Raw genomic sequence first — 19,655 nt, 5'->3', positions numbered from 1 at the left:
AGCCAAACACTGGACATACATTGACTGTTTTCCTGTCATAAATCTCTGCACTTGAGGACTGTATGGAATCTTGCAAATGTTTCTGAATGGCAAGTGTGCCTGCTCAACCTCTATTTCGCATAAGATGTGGGGGGTGGGAGGGGATCACACGATGGCGTCCCACTCCAGATAAGACCACCAATCGCAACCATCAAAGCTCATGTGCCTAACCTCTGTTTAGTGTTTATACTCACCCCTATCTTTATCTGCTCAGCAACAAGCTCTCTCTGAGCTGCTCTCAGATGGCAGGCAGTATTAATGAAAGGCCACAGAATGGCCAGCACTCACAGTAAGCGTGCTTCTCAATCCCTGGCAGAACTGTGGGAGCAGAGCAACCTCTTAGCTATTCTGATTAGAGATGGCAAGTTTTAAGGGTAACCAGGCTCTAGACCTTCTACTCCCCCCACCCCTAGAGAACTGATAACATGGAACTTTCTGAGGTTGCAGAAAGGACCCAGGGACTTGGATCGCATCAGAGGTAGACTTTGAGGACAAGTAGCAGCTGAGCCTACATGGACAGCTGTTGGATCATTGTCACAAACTGTCGGATGGAAGCTCTTTGATGAGATTCTGACGTTTCATCAAACCTCAAGTATTTAAAGAGTCTGGCCTCTGTGTTGCACTCTGCATTTGTGTTATTTTGAGCTGAGGGCATGCAATGTTTCCCCTGAATAAAAGCATGCTCCGATAAAGTGGGAACAGATTTACTGGACAAGTAGGCATTAACTTTAAGAAAGCATCTGCTTTGTGGTCAACTTGTACTGAGAATCTTTTGTTAACAGCTAATAACAAAATGAAGGTTTGAATAACTGACTTGCTAACAGAAGGCTTTTATTGGCTTTTAATGTCAAGAATTTGTGCCAGAACAAATGCTTAACAATAAACTGTGCAGACTGTAAGTAGCAAACTCTGCTAATTGCAGACTTGATGAAGGTCCCATATTGTGAAGATGCACTTCAAATACTTAAAATAAACGCTGCCGTGTTACGACCAGTAAAAATATGAGGTTGCTTACTCCTTCCATTCCTCCTAGTATACGTACAACTACGTGCCCTCTCAGACTGACCAGAGAGAATATCCAGTTTCCACATAAAAACTGAAAAACGAATAGCCACCAAGCTAACTGCTTGCTTCTTCTGAGATGATTGCCCAGGGGAGAACATATGATGATGCTAACTATTTGAATTTATGTGAAAGGGGAAGTTTCCACAGGACTTTATGCAGTCCTAAGAAAAACTACACTACTTCCAATATAAATGAGGTCACGACTAGCAGCCAGGTGCTGCCAATCAAATACACTTGATTAACTGATCATCAACAAGTGTAAGCACCTCTATAAACGCAGAGGTTAAGGAAGATTGCTGCTCTGGAGCATTCAGCTGTGTGCTCCACAGACCTCCAGCAAATTCACCCCAAAGGTCAAACCTCAGAGAAACTTAAAAAATACAAACCCCAAGAGCTACGTTTCAGATTTTACAGGAAGCGGTTAGCATGTTAAATATTAAAACTCACAATAGTACAATTAGAAAAAGACTGAAGAAGTGGCTGGAAGGGCTACATAGAGAAAGCCTCTTCTCTCATAAAACAACATGGCAGCACGACTAAAGCTCGCAAAGATGCATGTGAGCAAACCACAAGCACTTATTTACCATAATGTGCGTGGAAAGCTTTTAACCTGTCCCCCACAAGTGCGTACACAACATGACACTCGGATTTATGAAACATACGCACCGGCCTATTTTGATCTTACCACACTGTAATCATTCTGAACCAGCAGGCTTGTGCAGTCTGCATCCTACCTGCCACGTTTACTCGTTTACCTGCAGGTGAAACGGAGAAAGTGATGAATATAGCGTAGGTTACGTCATAGGAGTTCAGAGGAGTTTGTTTTGATCTCATACATGCGGTGTAGATTTAAAAATACCCCTAAGGCAAGAAATGAGGAGAAAGTTCAACTGAAGAAAGGCAAAAAAAAAAAAAGGAAAAAATATATTTGTTTATCTTTTTATTACTACTTGTAGTAGTTGCAGTCTACATCTGCAACATCTACGTCTCACATCTGCATATGTGGCAGATATGCTGCACCCATATACTCCCTCAAGATCATTAACACCTGCTTCTCAATTACTCCTGATAATGTTTCAGTCAAAGCCTTATGTGTCCTTGCACCAGAACTCTGGTCTAATCTAAGCTTAAAATACAAGCTTCCTTCAAGCTTTTGCACTTTCGTCATAAATGTGCTATGCAAATAAAATCTAATTAGCCAGGTCTTCATTTCTTAATATACATAGTCAGAGACACTTCTGATTATTCACACAGAGGTTTGTGCATATGCACTGTTAACAAATGAGGGCCAATGTCCTCAAATGACAGACAATACCATAATGGAGATGTTTGGCCATAATGAAGAGCCATGTTTGGCAAAAAGCAAACACAACATATCAGCACAAACACCCCTCATATTAAGTGTCAAGCAATGATGGCGAGGAGGGATTATTTGGGCTTGTTTTGCACATTGCTGTCACCGAGTCGGCCAAAGTATTCTAGAGTCAAATGTGAGACGATCTATCAGAAAACTAAAGCTTGGCTGACATTTGGTCATACAACAGGATAATGGTCCCAAGAAAAGCAGCAATCTATAACAGAATGGCTAAAAAGGAAATGACTCAGGGTACTACAATGGCGCAATGAAAGTTCAGAACTTAACCTCATTAAAATGCTTTGCCGGACCTTAAGAGAACTGTGCAATGAACTGAAGCAACGCTCTATAGAAGAGCTGATCAAAATTCCTCCACAACAATGCAACAGACTTTTAAAGTCACACAGAACACAAGCTATTGCTGCTAAAAGTGGTTCTACGATTCTGGTTCTACATGCTCCTGGATTATGAGGTGTACTTTTTTAACATTGCACTAACCGGCACAAAAATGCAAAACTCACAGTGACACTATGGGAAACTTTAGGGGATTACCAGCATTACCAGCAAACGTCATCCTCTTGAGGCCACAAATGTCTCTACAGAGTGTCAGCCTACACTGCATCCACAGGGCTTGGCAACTACTGTGGTGAGAGGCTAGAACAAGGCAGTAACAAATTACACCCCAGAGATTTCATATTTAGACGGCACACAGGTTTGATTTCAAAGATCTGTTATCTCTTCATTTTCAAGCTGATAGTTTTACAGCATTCCCTGCTAATCATCGCGCAGAGCTTCAGTTCTGCTAGCTTGCAGTGTTGGTTATTTTCAGTTCATTTGATAAATGGGAATTAATCCCTACCAGCCAGAGCATGTGCCTTTGGCACTTTTCTTTTCATTCCATTTTGGAAAAAAGAAAAAAAAAAGAGGCTAATACGGTGGCTCATGAGGCACAACATAGGGATGTAAATATGTTTAAGGCAGAAAACTGATCTGCTGTTGGCCTGTGTTAGTGTTGGCTCACTAAGGTAGGACCCTTATAGATGACTTCTTCATGATAGACCACCTGCAGTGTCTAATGTCACTGTGAAGTATATCCTCACCCTGCTAATGTGTTGTGTTTGGTTGCTGTGACACTGGAACATCACAGCCACAGGAGGAATCAGAGGAAGCCACACCGACTAGTTTTTTTCCACTGGGAATTTTCATGTGACTGATATATTACTGAGCTACTTTCCCAGATTTGAAATTACATCTGGAACTAAAATGTGGTTTGTCACATTATTTTCTCTATAAAAGTTATTATTCTCCATAATAATGACAGAGTTTTGTTTGAAAATACTAAATTCCCTCCATCAGGTTTCTGTCAGTTTACTTAATGTTGTTGAGACAGTCATTTTTCAGCCATCCTCTCTCTCTCTCTCTGTGAATTTGATTTTGCTTTACTATCAAATTCTGTTTGTACCTGCATTTATGTGAACACGCAGATGCTTTTTTAAGTGTAGGAATGTGTGAAAAAGGTTCCAAGAAAGTTTATTTGCATGATACGTGAGAACAGCTGTTGGGACCCTGGAGAGCAAAGAGTGTGTAGAGAGAAAGAGGGGGAGGTGAAACCAGTGACCGCTCGGTACCACAGTGACCCTGAGTTGTCAGCGCTCTCACAGTAAAAGGATTCATGTAAACGGGGGGAAAAAGGGACACAAAGGGACATGTTTCTGTTTCACACCACACAGGGCCAAAGATCAGCCACACTTAGTCACATCGATGGCAGTGTTAGTGAAAAAGAGACTGAAACTGTCATTCTTCTTAGATACTGAATGAAAAGAAAAAAACAACAACTAACACCTGCGTTTGAGTTTTCAATTGTGCTAAAAAAACCGCTGTTAAGAAGAACTTTATAACCACGTTTTTTCCGAGAATTAATGATGCGCTGTGAGCGTGATGCAACGGGTTTCGTCTTTGTTCTCACAAAGGTACAAAAAAACCTGATCATCTTTCGCAGAAGTAAAACACATGATAAAAATGTGTGGCTCACTATGTGGAAAATGACAGATGTGTCATTCGCAGCATTGGTGCAACTCTTGCTGTTAAAAAGAAATAAATACAATTATTCTTAAAGGAGTTAATAACATTCCTGTTTTTAAAAAAGTTTCCTGACTTTTCTTTACAGATATTTGTCTGTGGATGCTTTCTGAAGATTTTTGGCTTGGTCATTATTAGTATAACAATAGCTTAATAGTAGCTTTCATTTGACTTGAATTCACAAACCACATGTAATATAAGGAAAATTTGAACAGGCTGCAAAAAGAAACCAAATTGCAGTGAGCTAGTTTCAAAGATTATGTATTGTTCTTTAGCTATGAGAGGAAAGAAGATGAAGTACCTTAGAATAATGAAAGGTGGCTTTATTTCCTTTGTTCTCCAAGCAAAGTTTTAAGCTAAACACAGGACATTTTTACCAGCTGTTATACTGCAAAACTAATAATAAAAAAAAGAGTGTGTGTGCCTACATGTATAGTATATTTGCTGTAGTCCTTATACTTCCTGGTAATATAATGCCGTGCAAAGGTCTTGAATCACCCCTCGTTTCTTTATACTTTGCTGGGAAAATGGAAAAAAGTGCAGGGACTTTATGAACTGTGCAAACATACATGGAATTAATGTATATATGGGAAACAGAGCTTGCTTGAAAAAGCGCTTCTATGTATGTTGGCTGCCCTTTGTTCTGATATTCGACACTGCTCAATCCATAGCTAGTCCATGACTGATAGTCTCCACTACGTGTCTTAATTTGGCTGCCTTTTCTTTCAATTTCCCAATTGTGGCTTCTTGATAGCCAGCCTTCCACTGGGACCATTTCAGAAGGAACTTTAACAAAAGGAGACTTTGCTGTTTTTCCCCCTGTTTCCTGAGAACATGACTTTCAGATACTGTCTGTGCACTGTAGATTGCTTTTATGCCTGCCACTTATTATTTTCTTCTCTGCTTGTCCAGTTTCCTCGACTTCTTTCAGGACACACTGCAAATGATTCTGAGATATGCCAAGTTTTTGGCTAACAGCTCTATGGGAATGGCAAAATTTATTTTATGTTGTGAGACTGTGTTATAGTTGGCAATTTTCACAGATTCAGCTAAACTAAGTGGGAACAAGTTATGTGTTTTTTATAATAGAATGGTAGTAACAAGGTGCCAAAGATACAATTTAAAATGCTAATTTGTCTATTATGTGTAGACAAAACACTGTTCATCCCTTTTTTGTTCTCAAATGATTTGTAGGCCAGTATTAAGTGGTTTAACAAACAATAAAAACATCCTCTGTAAACAGTCAGGTTGCCTAAAAATGTGCCAGTGTCCAAAGAAAAAAGACCATCAGAAAGGAAACTGTTGCTCAAAACCACTTTAAAAAACTAAATCAGACTCCTTGTAAGCAAAATATAAAGATTATGAGGGTGTTCAAGACTTTTGCATAACACAACAAGTCCACATTGTAAGAATGAATGATCATTTTAATCATGTATGGTGACTAACTTAAACCACAAAACACAAGAATCTTTTTAAATTCTGCTGATCTTGAAGAAACCAACCAAAGTCCCAATTTATTGAATATTTTCTGTCCATTTTCCCTGCGGGGACTTGAGGCCCAGCTGGTTCTCGCTTTGAGTTGGAAAGTCCCCCTTTGTGCATCTTTGTACTCATCTATTTTTTCAGTTTCTTGCTCTTTCCTTCACACATGAGAGAAAACCACTTTGCCAAAATAGTTGACTGTCTGGTTCTTCAGTTTGTTGCTGCTGGGTGTGACGTGGCTGAAAATTTGCCTTTTGGAGGTGTCATCCACTGACTTACTTTATCTTGAAATTGTCAGGGGCTCCTCCCACCTGGACAGAACATGATATTTAGTTTATTAATTAGCATTAGGATCTTGGACTTCAAGCATACACTAAGATAAAAAGAAATAGAGTTCAAATGTGACAGAAATAAGTGCACACATGGTTTAGAAACAAGTGAAGGAAATAAAAGAGGAAATCCAGATATAGTATATAGATATACTGGTTGTTGGCTGAATATTAAACTGTTGATGTCTTAAACACACTGTGAACATACAGTGCAGATGGATATAATCTATAAAGTTACTATAACCACATGGTGCTGACAAACCAGAAACATTTTCTCTTGATGTATTTTTCCAGTATCTTGCCTACATTTGCTGTCCACTTAGACCACTGGTATAAAAATGTATGACAAAATTAAACAAACTGACATTTAACTGTGATACTGGCAGTACATAAAAGGTCAAGGAATCAACAGCGGTATTACATTCTTAGCATTAATGCTTCCTGGAAATCCTTCAATTGACATTTTACTTTAAGAGCACAAATGTGAACCTTATGCTAGGACTTACTTAAAAAATGGTGTATGGATCGCCAAATTTAGCAGTATTCAGCTGGGAACCATGAATTTCATGGCCGCTGATTGAGCAGGTAGACCAACTGACAGACTGACAGTGCCTTGGCTGACCTTGGCTGTTATCGTGCTTAAAATAATAAAAGACGAATTCATCTCAAATTAAGGAAAAACTTCTTGATTTTTTTTTCTCCTCACTCTATGCAAATCAGGAATAATTAAAAGAGCTGCATACAGTATTCAAACAAGGACACAGGATTTGTTTCTGAGACTATGGGGCCTAAAAGAAAGACCCCAAGACATCAGTGTTTGTTGTAAAATAGTGTCAGGTTGCACGCTGCGTAATTATTTCAAGTAGTTTGATACTGCTTGGGTTTAAAGAGTCTTTCAAAATTTTTGTCCTTGCTGTGATATTTCCAAACAAGGAAATAAATACTGATGATTGGCATAAACAAAGCTGTGGGTTACTTTGGAAGAAAAGGGCACTGGACTCAGTTTAGTTCACAAACTTACATATGCATGTTCCAAAAAACAATTAATATAACCCTGATAGAGTGGAGTGAGCCAGAGAGCAAGCCTTTGTAGTCTACACTCACACTCTCTCTCTCTCTCTCTCTCTCTCTCTCTCACACACACACACACACACACACACACACACACACACACACACACACACACACACACACACACACACACACACACATTTATTAAACACACATTAAATGACTTCAAGCATTAAATTTTTCTAGATTGGATTTAGTGAAATTATAAGAGTGTAGCGTTAGTAACATTGCTTATTCTGAACTAGGCCAACCACTACTAAGTGACATAATTGCATGTCATCATGACTCAAATTCACTTCTTTGTCAAGTCAATACTATTCGCCCCCTGCTGTGTTACTCAGTAAACTGATGTTTATTTGTATCCTGTAAAAACCTGCATGACAAATCCACCCTTTTGCACAAAAGAGAACTGTCCTGTCTTTCCTTTTCCACAAAAAAGAAAAAAAGAAAAAGCAATGGAAAGGGGAACACCAGAACTGAAAGTACTCTACATGTGTTCTTCATCTGGTGTGAAAAAGGCCTTAAATCAACCTTCAGTAAAAACTGAAAAAAAAGAAAAAGATGATCTCAGTAAGCTGCAGGGGATGCAAAAAAGCTGGAGAAAAAGGGAAATCTCGAGGTCCAGCATCCAGGACTTGTCCAGTGTCCAAGTCCCCCCTGCCCTGTAAAGCCAACTATCTCTGCACACAATGATCATAAACAAATATTTCCCAAAGACTGAGTTCTATTTCTGCTTATGTGGACACGGAAGATGTAAAACTTATGCAGCATCTTAGATTTCAAAAGGACCAGGGGAAAATACACAAGTTTAACAACGGGATGAAAATAAGAATCATGTTGATCTGAATGTTAAGCAAAGCCAGATCGCTCCACAAAGCCTCTGAGTGATGGATTGATGGTCAGGTTGCGGACAGCACACAGCTATTGCATAATTTGGCTGCTCTTGTTTACAAGTTATTTCTCAGACACTATCTATAATCTAACAGTTATAATATAACAGCTCAAGACTTCATGTATTTGATACAGTGGCGCAAAAGTGTTTTATTGCAGTGCCAATAACACTCTGAGCAACAGTCAAAGCAGCACAGCGTATGCAAGAAATATTTAATAGGTGCAGAGGTTAGACAATTTAAGAGGAGGTAAAGTTTGTGTCCTTCCAAATGAACCTGTTGATTTCATCACTCAGAGTTTTAAGCTGTTTATGAGAGGAACAATTTCAGAGTGCCTTGCGAGTTTACAAAAGTGCAGTATGTCACCATTGCTATTCTTGAACGCCACAAGCTTTCTAAGCTCTACAGCCTTGGATGTAACGCTGACAGACAGCTTGCTCTCTCCCTCTGCCCCTCAACAGTCATTCCTCTCTACGCAGAAATAGGAAGTAAGCTCTGAACGTCACTGTCGTGTTAAAAAAAATGTTTGTGAGCTGGAAGATGTTGTGTGTGTCAACATGAGAGACGCAGAGTGATGGAACATGTGTGACAACGTGGCTGCTCTTTGCATTGTGTGTAAGAGAGTGTGTAGCGACAGGCTGTGCATGTGTCTGCAGCACAAGTCAGACAGAGAAGGGGGAAATACCGCTTAACCGAACCTTGGAGCGCAACCAAAAGCCACAAAAGTAGCTCTGAATCCAGCATCTCTGAGCTGTGTAGAGATGTCTAGCAGGACAGCACAGAGCTGAACAGAACAGTGGTTCTATTCAAACCAAACCATTTTTTCCCTGGCACAAGTTTGAATGGGTATAAAATGAGACCACTTTTTTTTTTCTTTTTTACAATCATAGATTTTGCAGAGAAAAAAATATTAATGTGAAAACAGAGAGGAAAGCATTTTTCTTCCTTCTATAACAGTAGCCTCGGACCATATGTGTCTTAGAGTCGAATGCAACAAGATTTCATTTTACTCTACAGCTACAAAAAAGTGTTTGGGTTAAAGATGATGGAGCCTCACTTTTTCCTGGTGGGATTGTTTTCTTTTCGGAAGTCAAGAGGACTGGAAATATTTCCCTCAACTGGAAGAATCAATTCACCCTTTTTACTCTGCCTGTCTTCTGTCACTCCTTCTCTTACATTCTTCTACAAACAGAGGACTGTCAGTTAAAACTACTGACTACCTGAGAATATTATCTTGAAGTCATATATCCCATCAGACCCCCCCCCCCCCCCCCCCCAAAAAAAAAAAAAACAACCACAGAGGGAGCCAAAAAAAGCACATTTTCCTGATTAAACTGACCCCATGAAGAAAAATAAGCACCAAAACAAAGCAGGGGTTCTGACTCATCACATCCTTATATTTTCAATTATTTCAGTCACAAGTTAAAAGTTTCAGATATTTAGACTTATCAGAGTTTGTTTGAAATACGAATGATTTCATTTTCTTCATGAAAAAATAAATATGGCTTGGAAATGCCTGCAATAAACAACAAACGTAGATAAGTGCATGGAGGACGGGATGGCATAGAACACATACAAATATATAATTAGAGCTATAAACACATCTACAGCGCATACTGCACATTCCGTCGTGCTGTACAGTAGATATCTGAGGTCTATCAAAGCATGTTATAATGTTAAGTGCATGGCTCCAACCTATATAAACTTATTGACAAATGAAAGACACTATTGCTTATATTCTTCATAAAATGAGCACTGCTCAATTTAAGTGTCTTCCCTTAATTAGTATTTATTTTTCTGCTGCAAGTTTGGTTTTTTTTACGATTACTGGTACATTCTAATCTGCTTGGAGTTTGAAAATTCAGGTGTCTGGGTGTGTTGCAGCAGTCTATGCATGTGGTTAGGTTAAGTGGAAGTTATAAACTGATTGTAGGTGTGAATGTGAGTGTGAATGGCTGTCTGTTTCTATTTGTTAGCCCTGCAGCAGACTTGCAGCCTGTTCAGGGTATACCCTACTGTTGGGATAGGGTCCAGCTCCACTGCAATCCTCTATTGATGGAATACATTTTCATTATGGGCCATTTTCAAAGTCTCTAGGCAGCTAAAAACACATTACAAGGCACAAGATCACACATAAAAATCTAACTTAATATAAATTTGCTCTTGCAAAATAATTACTTTTGCATGACTTCTTAAAAAAAAGGAGATGAGTGAAGATAATGACGTGTTTGAGGGAAAACTATGGGTGGGACGTCTGCGGAGTATAATTGAGTTTAAGCAAAAACAATTTGGTTAGAGTTCTTGAAAGAACATTTTCCCCCCTTTTTTGAAGTGACCTTTCTCAATAAAAAACTATAGTCATCGAGTCATGGCCAATCCTAGATGGATTTCTTTCACCTGCAGAGGTGATTATTCTTTATCCTCACTCTCAGTCGCTTTCTTTTTTACACTGCAATCCTTGTTTTGCCTCTAGGTTGGCTGCTCCTCTCTTCAGTGGCAAACAGCAGATTTATACAGTGGAGAGACTTACCTGTCCATGGTGAACTAGTTTTGCAAGTACATGAATATAATGGATGCAATACTATCAATGACCACTAGGAGAAAAAAGTAAAACTCTAAGTTAGAGCACTCATTCAGTTGAGTGTAAATTTAAATAGTTTTGAGGCACATATATCTTCACTACTTGAGTGTTCTGGTTTCTATCTGTCCTTCAAGTGTGACAGACCAATCAGCAGCCTACAAGTCCGTGCAAAAAAGGAAGTGCATTCACCAAATTGCATGAGATAAGCTTATCTATTTTCTGACAGTGACTTAGAAAGCCTTGGCTTGAACATGAGTCAGTTAGAACGAGAAGACCTGAAAAAAATTTTCATTTCCTCCAGAGACTAACTGCTCAGTTCCCAGATTGCACTCACCCGAAACACACAAATTGTACTGTTTGTCGTTCCTTTAGAAATCATTCAACTATTTAAATATAACAACTGAATGAGTAGTTGGAGAGAAGCTCAGGAAACACTTTAAAGCAGTATACAAATATACCAAGGTCCCTTTTAAAAACACCACCGTCCATCTTAAAATGCCAAAACACCTATATTCACACAACAACAAGAACCACCAGCAGCATTTATATAACAATTCTTCATGGATGTTAACTATTTATTTGGTCCTAACAACCAAGAAATTTTCCAAAACTGTAACTCCAAATGCCAAATTTGGTGTTAATAATACTTAAAACATTTAATTACATCCCATAAATGACATTTATTACAAAAAGCTTTGTAATTATCATACATCTGAAGCAAATTACTACTTTTTTGCCATCCCTATGCACTTTGCATGAAGGGTATAGGTCTCCTGGAGACAATTATCTTCTGTTAAGTAACAGTGGGTGAGAGAGAATCAAACCCAGATGGGATTTTGGCACGTTACACTATTTGGGAACAAACCAGGAAAAGTACTCCTGACCAAACTGAAGATTTCTTTCTGTGCACCACCCAGACGCCTTTTTCCCTGCGCCCATTAAAAACTAGTTCCAATCAGTGCTGTTGAACAGGTTAAATGACTCGTCTGAACATGTAGAATGCAGACTTGAGGCCATGAGGTCCTGTTACGCTACAAAGCGCTCCCTCTCCTCTACTTTTAAATATTCCCTTTCTTCTCTTCAAGTTCCAAGTCCATATTTGAACATTTCTTGGCTTTTTGGTTAAGTTTAGTAATGTTAAAGGAATCTGGGCATGTTTTAAAAGCACGCTTTGGAAAACACATCTTACTGATACTGATATATGCTTGGATAATGATTTGTTCGGTAAGCTTTACCAGGGAACTACATCGTTCATTTAATGTAATTTCTTTGCGCATAATAAATTTGATAAAGCACAGTACTGTCGGTAAAACACAAATCATATCTCTCCTAATTATTTACCACAGAGATAATAATTACAGTTTATTAACATAACTAAAAGACTGGTCCAAGTTATCTACTAAAATATATTTAAACCTAAAATAACATCAACTCAGGTTTGCACAGGTCACCATGGTGATAAAAATCATTAAAAGGGACTCCTTTCAGCCCTCATGCATTAAGTTGGTGCATCTCCATGTGATAGTGTAAGACACATGGAAGATACAGTATAATGATTTCCCCACAGAGCTTACTCATTAGCTGTTTATCCAGAGCATTGTGAGTCTCCTCTCAGGGGCTTTAAAACACTGAAAAACAATTACATGACTGATCTTATTACAGCGACACCCCTGACACTCAGAAACTCCCCTTATCTGATGTCTGGGAACAGCTGTGGTTAATAAATGTTGCTACTCTGAAAATGATTTTGACACCAATAACAGAAATTAACTGACCAAACTGTTTTCAGCATTTAAACTCTCCCAGCCCACCTGAAGAGCGCGTCTCTGGGCTTTTTAGCATTATCTGGGAGTCTTTTTGCTCCATATGAAAGACATCCAGTAGTTCAACACTGCCAGTTCTTTTTCATTCAGTTTATCATACTGAGACATGTGACATTAATTAAAGTCACTGGTGTCCTTCTGTCCTAACAAACCACAGTCAGTCCCTTGTTAGTAATGTCTCTCATCAACAGCCAATACAAAGTCATATGAGGACAGGAGTTGGAGGGGAGCGGAAACAAATAAATCCCAGCATAACACGGAAAATTATCAACTTGAATATCAGCTGATTGACAAATATCAACATAGAGGTTTAAGCAGGCGCTGCTGTATGTGTACATCCTCCAAGGTGATTATTTAGGCCAGATTTTCTTTTCTTTGCTGACTAAAAGGATTCTTTGTGGATCACTCTTCGTCTCTATTTACCTTGTGTCAGTCTTCATCTACATTTGGTTGCTATGCTTTCAGCAACAGAAGCATTTGACTTGTACAGTCAGCAATTTCTACTACATTGCTCAATTCATTTCAACTGCAGAGATTTAAAATTAGCTGTTAGAAGGACTTATTGAATTATGCATGTTTCTTTCAGTGACTCCAGAGAATTACTTTATATGGTGAGTAATGGTGATCTTTCAGCAGCGTTGTGTAAAGGTAGCTTAACTCTGTTGCTGAATTTGCAAGTTACCCTGCAAATCACTCAGCGTCCCTCAGAAGCAGAAACGAGGGCTTGTGACCAGCTGGTGGCTGCATTCAACCTTTAAACAGTCTGCAAATGTCCTGGAAGCAAAGTGAATAAACGCAATTTTCCGTTTCTTCACCAGCAACTGGTGCAATGTCTTGACATGCCTTTAAGAAGAGAGGTTTGCTCCGCTGGTTAATCTGGACAGGAGAAACCACACAGTCTGTAGCTGTTAAACACTCGTCAACTGACAATGTGCTCTGGATGTTTTAAGAGGACAGGACATAAAAGGATGTAGCAGATGTATGTAAAACATGTGAAGCGGAAGGGGGGTACACATGATTCAAATTTGTGGCACAGATATTTGCATTAGAGTACACTGCGTAAAGCTTCAGTTGATGCAGAATTTCATGTTTATTTTATTTTAGTTGCTGTCGGAGTTTTCACCGTTGAAAGAAACCTCAGTTATTTCTCCAGCTAATAATCTGCAGCAGCTACATGACACATTAATGTAGCCAAAGTAAATGGAACAACAACAGCAGAGACTACTAATGAGAGTGGAAAGTATCTAAATGAGCTTGAGTTTAAATGTTCGGCACACACTGTGCAGAAGGTTTAAGTTGGATGTCTGAAGACAGCAGAAGAGTTGGAACGGTTGCTGGATGTAAATTGAAAAAACATGGCACTGAACTGTGCAGGTGGTTTTGGACTTTTCTGCACAAGTTGTGAGAATTTCTGCAGCTCTACCGTTAAGGAAGAGGGAATAGAAATGTTTGCTGTGTTGCTCACGGCAGAAAAAAAATCTGCCCAATGTGTTGCATGTGAGGTTTTTCCTACTGAGTCAAAGAACACACTGTAAACAGTTTTCACTGAAATGGTTTCTTTAACATTTCAGTGAAATGTTATGTTCGTTTAGAAACTGCTTTTTCTTTTCTAAACGAACAACAATTATGTTTACATTCAGTGTCATCCATGAAGCCTGACAACTGTGTACAATAACACATGGTCCCATCTCACAGCCAACATATGAGTGCTGTTTTATGGACTGTACCAAAGAGCATTGTACTTCCCCTGCTTTATGTAATGGTATGTTTTTAAATGCCATGCTGAAAGATTTTCACCTTTTAACTGTGAAAGAGTTTTATAATTTTAACTGAACATTTCCACTCCATGCCCCAAACAAAGTTCTAAAATCTTAGAACATGAAACCTTGTCTTCATGGCTTGTTGACATGTGACATGCATCCATCCATTCGCTTCCACTTATCCTTTTCAGGGTCGCGGGGGGCGCTGGAGCCTATCCCAGCTGTCTTAGTGCGAGAGATGGGGTACACCCTGGACAGGTCGCCAGTCCATCACAGGGCTAACGCATAGACATAGACAACCATTCGCGCTCACAGTCACTCCCGCATTCACACCTATGGCCAATTTAGAGTTTCCAATTAACCTATCCCCACTAATTGCATGTCTTTGTACTGCACCGTTGCACCGTGCCACCGTGCTGCCGACATGCAACATGAGTGAGAAAATATACTTTTGTTTAAGGTTAAATCCTCCCGTTAATATTTCCGCATAATGAATTTGCCCAAAAACCCAAGACAAAATTTTAAAAATGACAACAAACAGAACATATGTATTACTTAAGAGTAAGCAGTGTTGTCCATAAACACAGTGTCTACTGGCAAAACAGAGGTTGACACAGTTGTTAGAGTTCATGCTGTGGGTTTTACTTTGACCTTACTACATCGGTCCATTTTCTACTGAGTGTGAAAAGTCCCATTTTACTTTTCCCAGGTTACCACTTCTATAACTGAGCAGGCAGTGAGAAGCTGGGCAGTGTAGAATAAACACATATATTCATCCTGGAAAAATTTTAAAAGATAAAATACACCAAAAAGGCTGGAAAACAGCAAATTAGAACAACATAAAGTGTGCATGAGCCTGGTTTGTTCATGCAGAACACTATAAAAAACACACAGCAAAGATCCAGAAGTTGAAAATATTTTTATAGTGTAAAATAAAATTCTTCCAAAAGAAATGTATGCCACACGGTCACACTGACTCTCCCTGTCTCAAAGAGAGCAGACATGGCAAAGTTTTTTTTTCTGTTTTTTTTTTCTTTTCTTTCTTTCTTTCTTTCTTTTTTTTTCCACCAAAAGTGAGTCATTGTGGTCTTCCAAAAGCATTCCTCTGTTGCCCTCCATTTCCTGAATTCCTTTTTTTTGAAGAGTTTTGGAGAAGTTAAAAGCAGCTGAATCCCATTTTTTGGCCTAAATTATTTCATTATGGGAAACGTTGTTTTTGTTTTATTTTCACACAGTTTGTTCCTTTAGGAAACCAGGAACAAACAGTTTCATATCAACTTGCACTATTGCTATTGCTTCTTCATAGTAGTGCAAGTTGATGGGAACCCTGCAGCAGGCATCTGCCTTTACTTAATGAATCAGATTCAATTTTATTTACTCCAAGTGGGGCTGTTGCTTTCAAACAAAACATTGTGCAATATTAAAAGCAGAAGGTTTTAGGTACTCCTGCCTTGAATTATATGATCTTAAGTCTTTCTCATGTTTAGAGAAACTAACAAGCATTAGTAGATGTATACTGAAGAATTATTAAAGGAAATGACAGCTGTTATAGCTAAAACATTCACTTGAACTCTGATGCCTCAGCTCTCTATGTTACTCATTTGCCACAGTGACCTTAAGGGTCTGGCCATGAGCCCTAGGGTTCTACCTCCAGAAGATAAAATACGCCACACATTCATTGCTATGATTAAGTTACAGCTACTAAGATGACCTTAAATGCCATCAGGAAAAGATCAACAAATAAAAATAATTCAGATCATGCCAATTGCCCTTATACACCCATAGATAGCATTTGTTTCTCTAGAAATGGCCTTTAAATAAAGCACTATACTAAAACTGATACACTGAACTTCAGTTATACGCATGGTTGCATTAGCTCTTGCTTAATATTGCAGTTTCTAATCTCCAATGGGTTTTGTGTATATCTCTTAAACCACCGGAGGGTGAAAAGCAATGAGGGAAAAAAGCGGAACAACTTCTCAGGTGTATTTATGTGATATATGCACGTTTTATGATGGAATATGTAGCCGCTCTCTACGCTGCCTGTCTCCCGGTTATGTTCTCAGGTTACCAGTGCTCCACTGGAACGCTAACTGTAATTGAAACCGTTGACAGCCTGTAACACTGAGTGACAGTTCAGGAGGATGAGCCAGTAAAGGTTGGGTGGCTTTGCACAAGTACTAATTTTACCCGGTGCGTGCATGAGTGTCAAAGCAGGTCAAGTCTTTGTCCTCCTACCTCAACACAAACAGTCCTGTTGATTGCAGCTGGGGATTTGAGAGCTTGTAATATTTTTTATTGAGTTAACAACATCACAAACTCTGGCTGTCAGGGACTGTGCCAAGCTGTGGATGGAGAGCGGCGGCCTCAGCTGCTCTCCTAAATAAAGATCATCCTTTGGGCATCTAGCTGCCCTGAGGGATGTTTCCTTTGGGTTTGAGAAGGTGCAGGTGTGATGGAAGTTGGAGTGTTTTTCTCTTATCCACCATAAAGCTCCAGGTGCATTTCAGATAAACAAATGCAGGAGGGAATAGTTTCCTCCCCAGATGAACAGTACGACAGTCATAGCTTTAAGCCCCGTATCTTTACCAGAAGTAAACGAATGAAAATGATGAAGACACTTCCTCTTTCAGTCTGATCATTTGTATGTGTCTTTAATTAGATGATATGAAAGTGGAAAAAAAGTCTTTGATGCTGTGCTGAAACATTTTTTCTCACAGTAGAAGGGATGGAAATTTCACGTGTCAGTTTCTGAAAGGGCTGAATCACAGCACAACATCTGCTTTATAGTATCGCTGGGGCAAAATGTTCTCAGACTTGCCAACGTGTTACCATAGTTCACAAGAGCATCAGACAGCTGTGCTCTGTGCTGTACCTTTTGTGCTCGAATAGGATATTACTTCTTAGGATGCAAAACAAAAAGAGATGAATCATCAAAGAGGAAACTAAGTCTGAAGTATTTGATGTCATGTGGCATTAGATCCCAATGCAGTTCACTTTCTTATCATTTATTAGTCATCACTGGCTGTTTCGTGGTCTTACCACTTGTTGTCCATGATAGATTGAATTGTATTAGGGAGTAAAATTGCTTTGCCAGCCTGGTCGCTTGCTGTAACACTTTTGGCACTTCACACGATGGCCTACATTTTTAGAACTGGATTTTCCAAATCTCCCAGGTGCTGAGTCATCAAAACTTCATACATGGAAACCCAGAGCCCACCAACAACCCCCCACTTGACGCAGACCATTCATAGTTGTAACTCCAAATGACCCAGCTGCTGGGTTGTGGGTGCGGGCAACATGCATGGAGAGAGTTCATCTTTTATGAGAAGGCCCTGCTGCATCATATGGGTAGTCTATTTAGGTCTGGGCTACTGGCAGGGCCCCTGTAAAGAGGGGCTTAAGAACCAAACTTAGTAGAAGAAGCCACCCCGCTGGGGAAACTGAACACTAAAAATATATACATTAGACTCATGTTTATATTGTTATTTTTCTTCTTCTTCTTTTTATTATTCTTGCACATTGGGAATGCAGGGCAGAGACAGAGAAGGAAGGAAAGAATGTTTTGGTTTCTTCTTCTGAGCTGAGACCAGAAGGGTTTTTGGTTCCAGAAACCAAATGAACTATCTCTTGGAACAAAGACAATAATAGTTAGTAAGCTGTTTTCACTTAAAAGAATTAGAATTTCAACATGCAAAAGATGATCATAGGATCTCTTGCAAAGAGGATTTCAATATTATTTGATGCTTAGCTGGGAAAAACCTATAAATCTCATCTGTAGCTGATATTGTAATTGCATCATTTGGCGCTAATGACGATACTTAATTGATATTCAGTACCTAAAAAATATTAAGAATAAATCCTTGTGCTTGTAGCTTGAAATTGCATACTGTGCCTGACATGTCAAGTTATAAAACACAGTTTGTTCTGACTCATACTTTTTTTTGTTCTGGTTTTCATTTCAAGCTAGTAGCTAACCCCTGACTCCTAATATTTAGATTCTACTACAGTTAAAGTGCATTTTCCAGGATTTTATTAGTATGTGATGTTTCCAAATAATCAACATATCTTTGCTATTTATATATTGTTTACATTAAATTCTGTTCATGCCATCACGATATCACAGCAGAAATTGAGACTGAGCAAACCAGACCATTTTTTAAAAATTATTCTGTTCTCCAATTTTAGTAAGTCCAACAGCCAACACGAGACCAAAAGTGCTGTACAATAAATAAGTTAAGAACAATAGATAAAACAAAATGGCAAAAATAAAATCAAAAATAAAATAAATATTAAAACAGCCATATATTAAGAAAAATATATAAAACAACATACATTCAACTAAAAAACAACTAAAATAAAAATAAACTAAAAAAAAAAAACAGGCTAGGGTGAAGGTGAAGTGATTTAAAAACAGGCAGAAAAGAGTCCTGCCTAATCTCTAGAGGCAGATCCTTCTACAGTTTGGGAGCTGCTACAGAAAAAGCACAGTCTCCTCTAAGTTTATGCTGAGTACATTCAGCTAATCAGCTGACCCGAGAGAGCGGGTGGGTGTATAAGGCTGGAGCAGCTCAGAGAGATAAGATGAGGCTCGGTCATGGAGGGCTTTTATTAAAGCAATTCAAAGAATTTTAAAATGAGTCCTAAAAGGAATGGGCAGCCAGTGAAATGAAGGTTAAACAGGGAAATTGTGCTCAAAATTTCGAGTGCCAGTTAAAAGATGAGCTGCAGCATTTTGCACCCTGGAGATGAGTAATGGATGAAGCACTGACCCCTAAATAAAGTGCATTACAGTAATCCAGCCAAGTGGTAACAAAGGCAGGCATGGATAACTGTCTCAAAGTGCTGCAGTGAAAGAACTGGCTTAATTTTAGCCAACTGTCTCAGCTATAAGAAGCTTTATTTAACGACTGCCTGTCTGGCAAACAACAGCCATGCTGCATTCAAAATCACTTAAGTCACCTTTCTTCTTCAATTTAACGCTCAGTTAGATATTTGCTTACACAAACAACTGAACAGGTGTGCCTAATGAAATGGCCAGTGGGTACACAAGCTTTAAATGTTGAACAGCTTTGTGAAAATATCCAAACTTAGCACAAAAAATAAGAAAATTTGTTTTTGGCCGATTATTTCTTTGTAACAATTTTTTGGCAAAAAATCTGATACTGTTGGAAAACCTGTT

Source organism: Aulonocara stuartgranti (assembly GCF_965226115.1).
Source record: "Aulonocara stuartgranti genome assembly, chromosome: 11".
Taxonomy (NCBI): Eukaryota; Metazoa; Chordata; class Actinopteri; order Cichliformes; family Cichlidae; genus Aulonocara; species Aulonocara stuartgranti.
Note: the sequence above shows the minus strand (reverse complement) of the source record.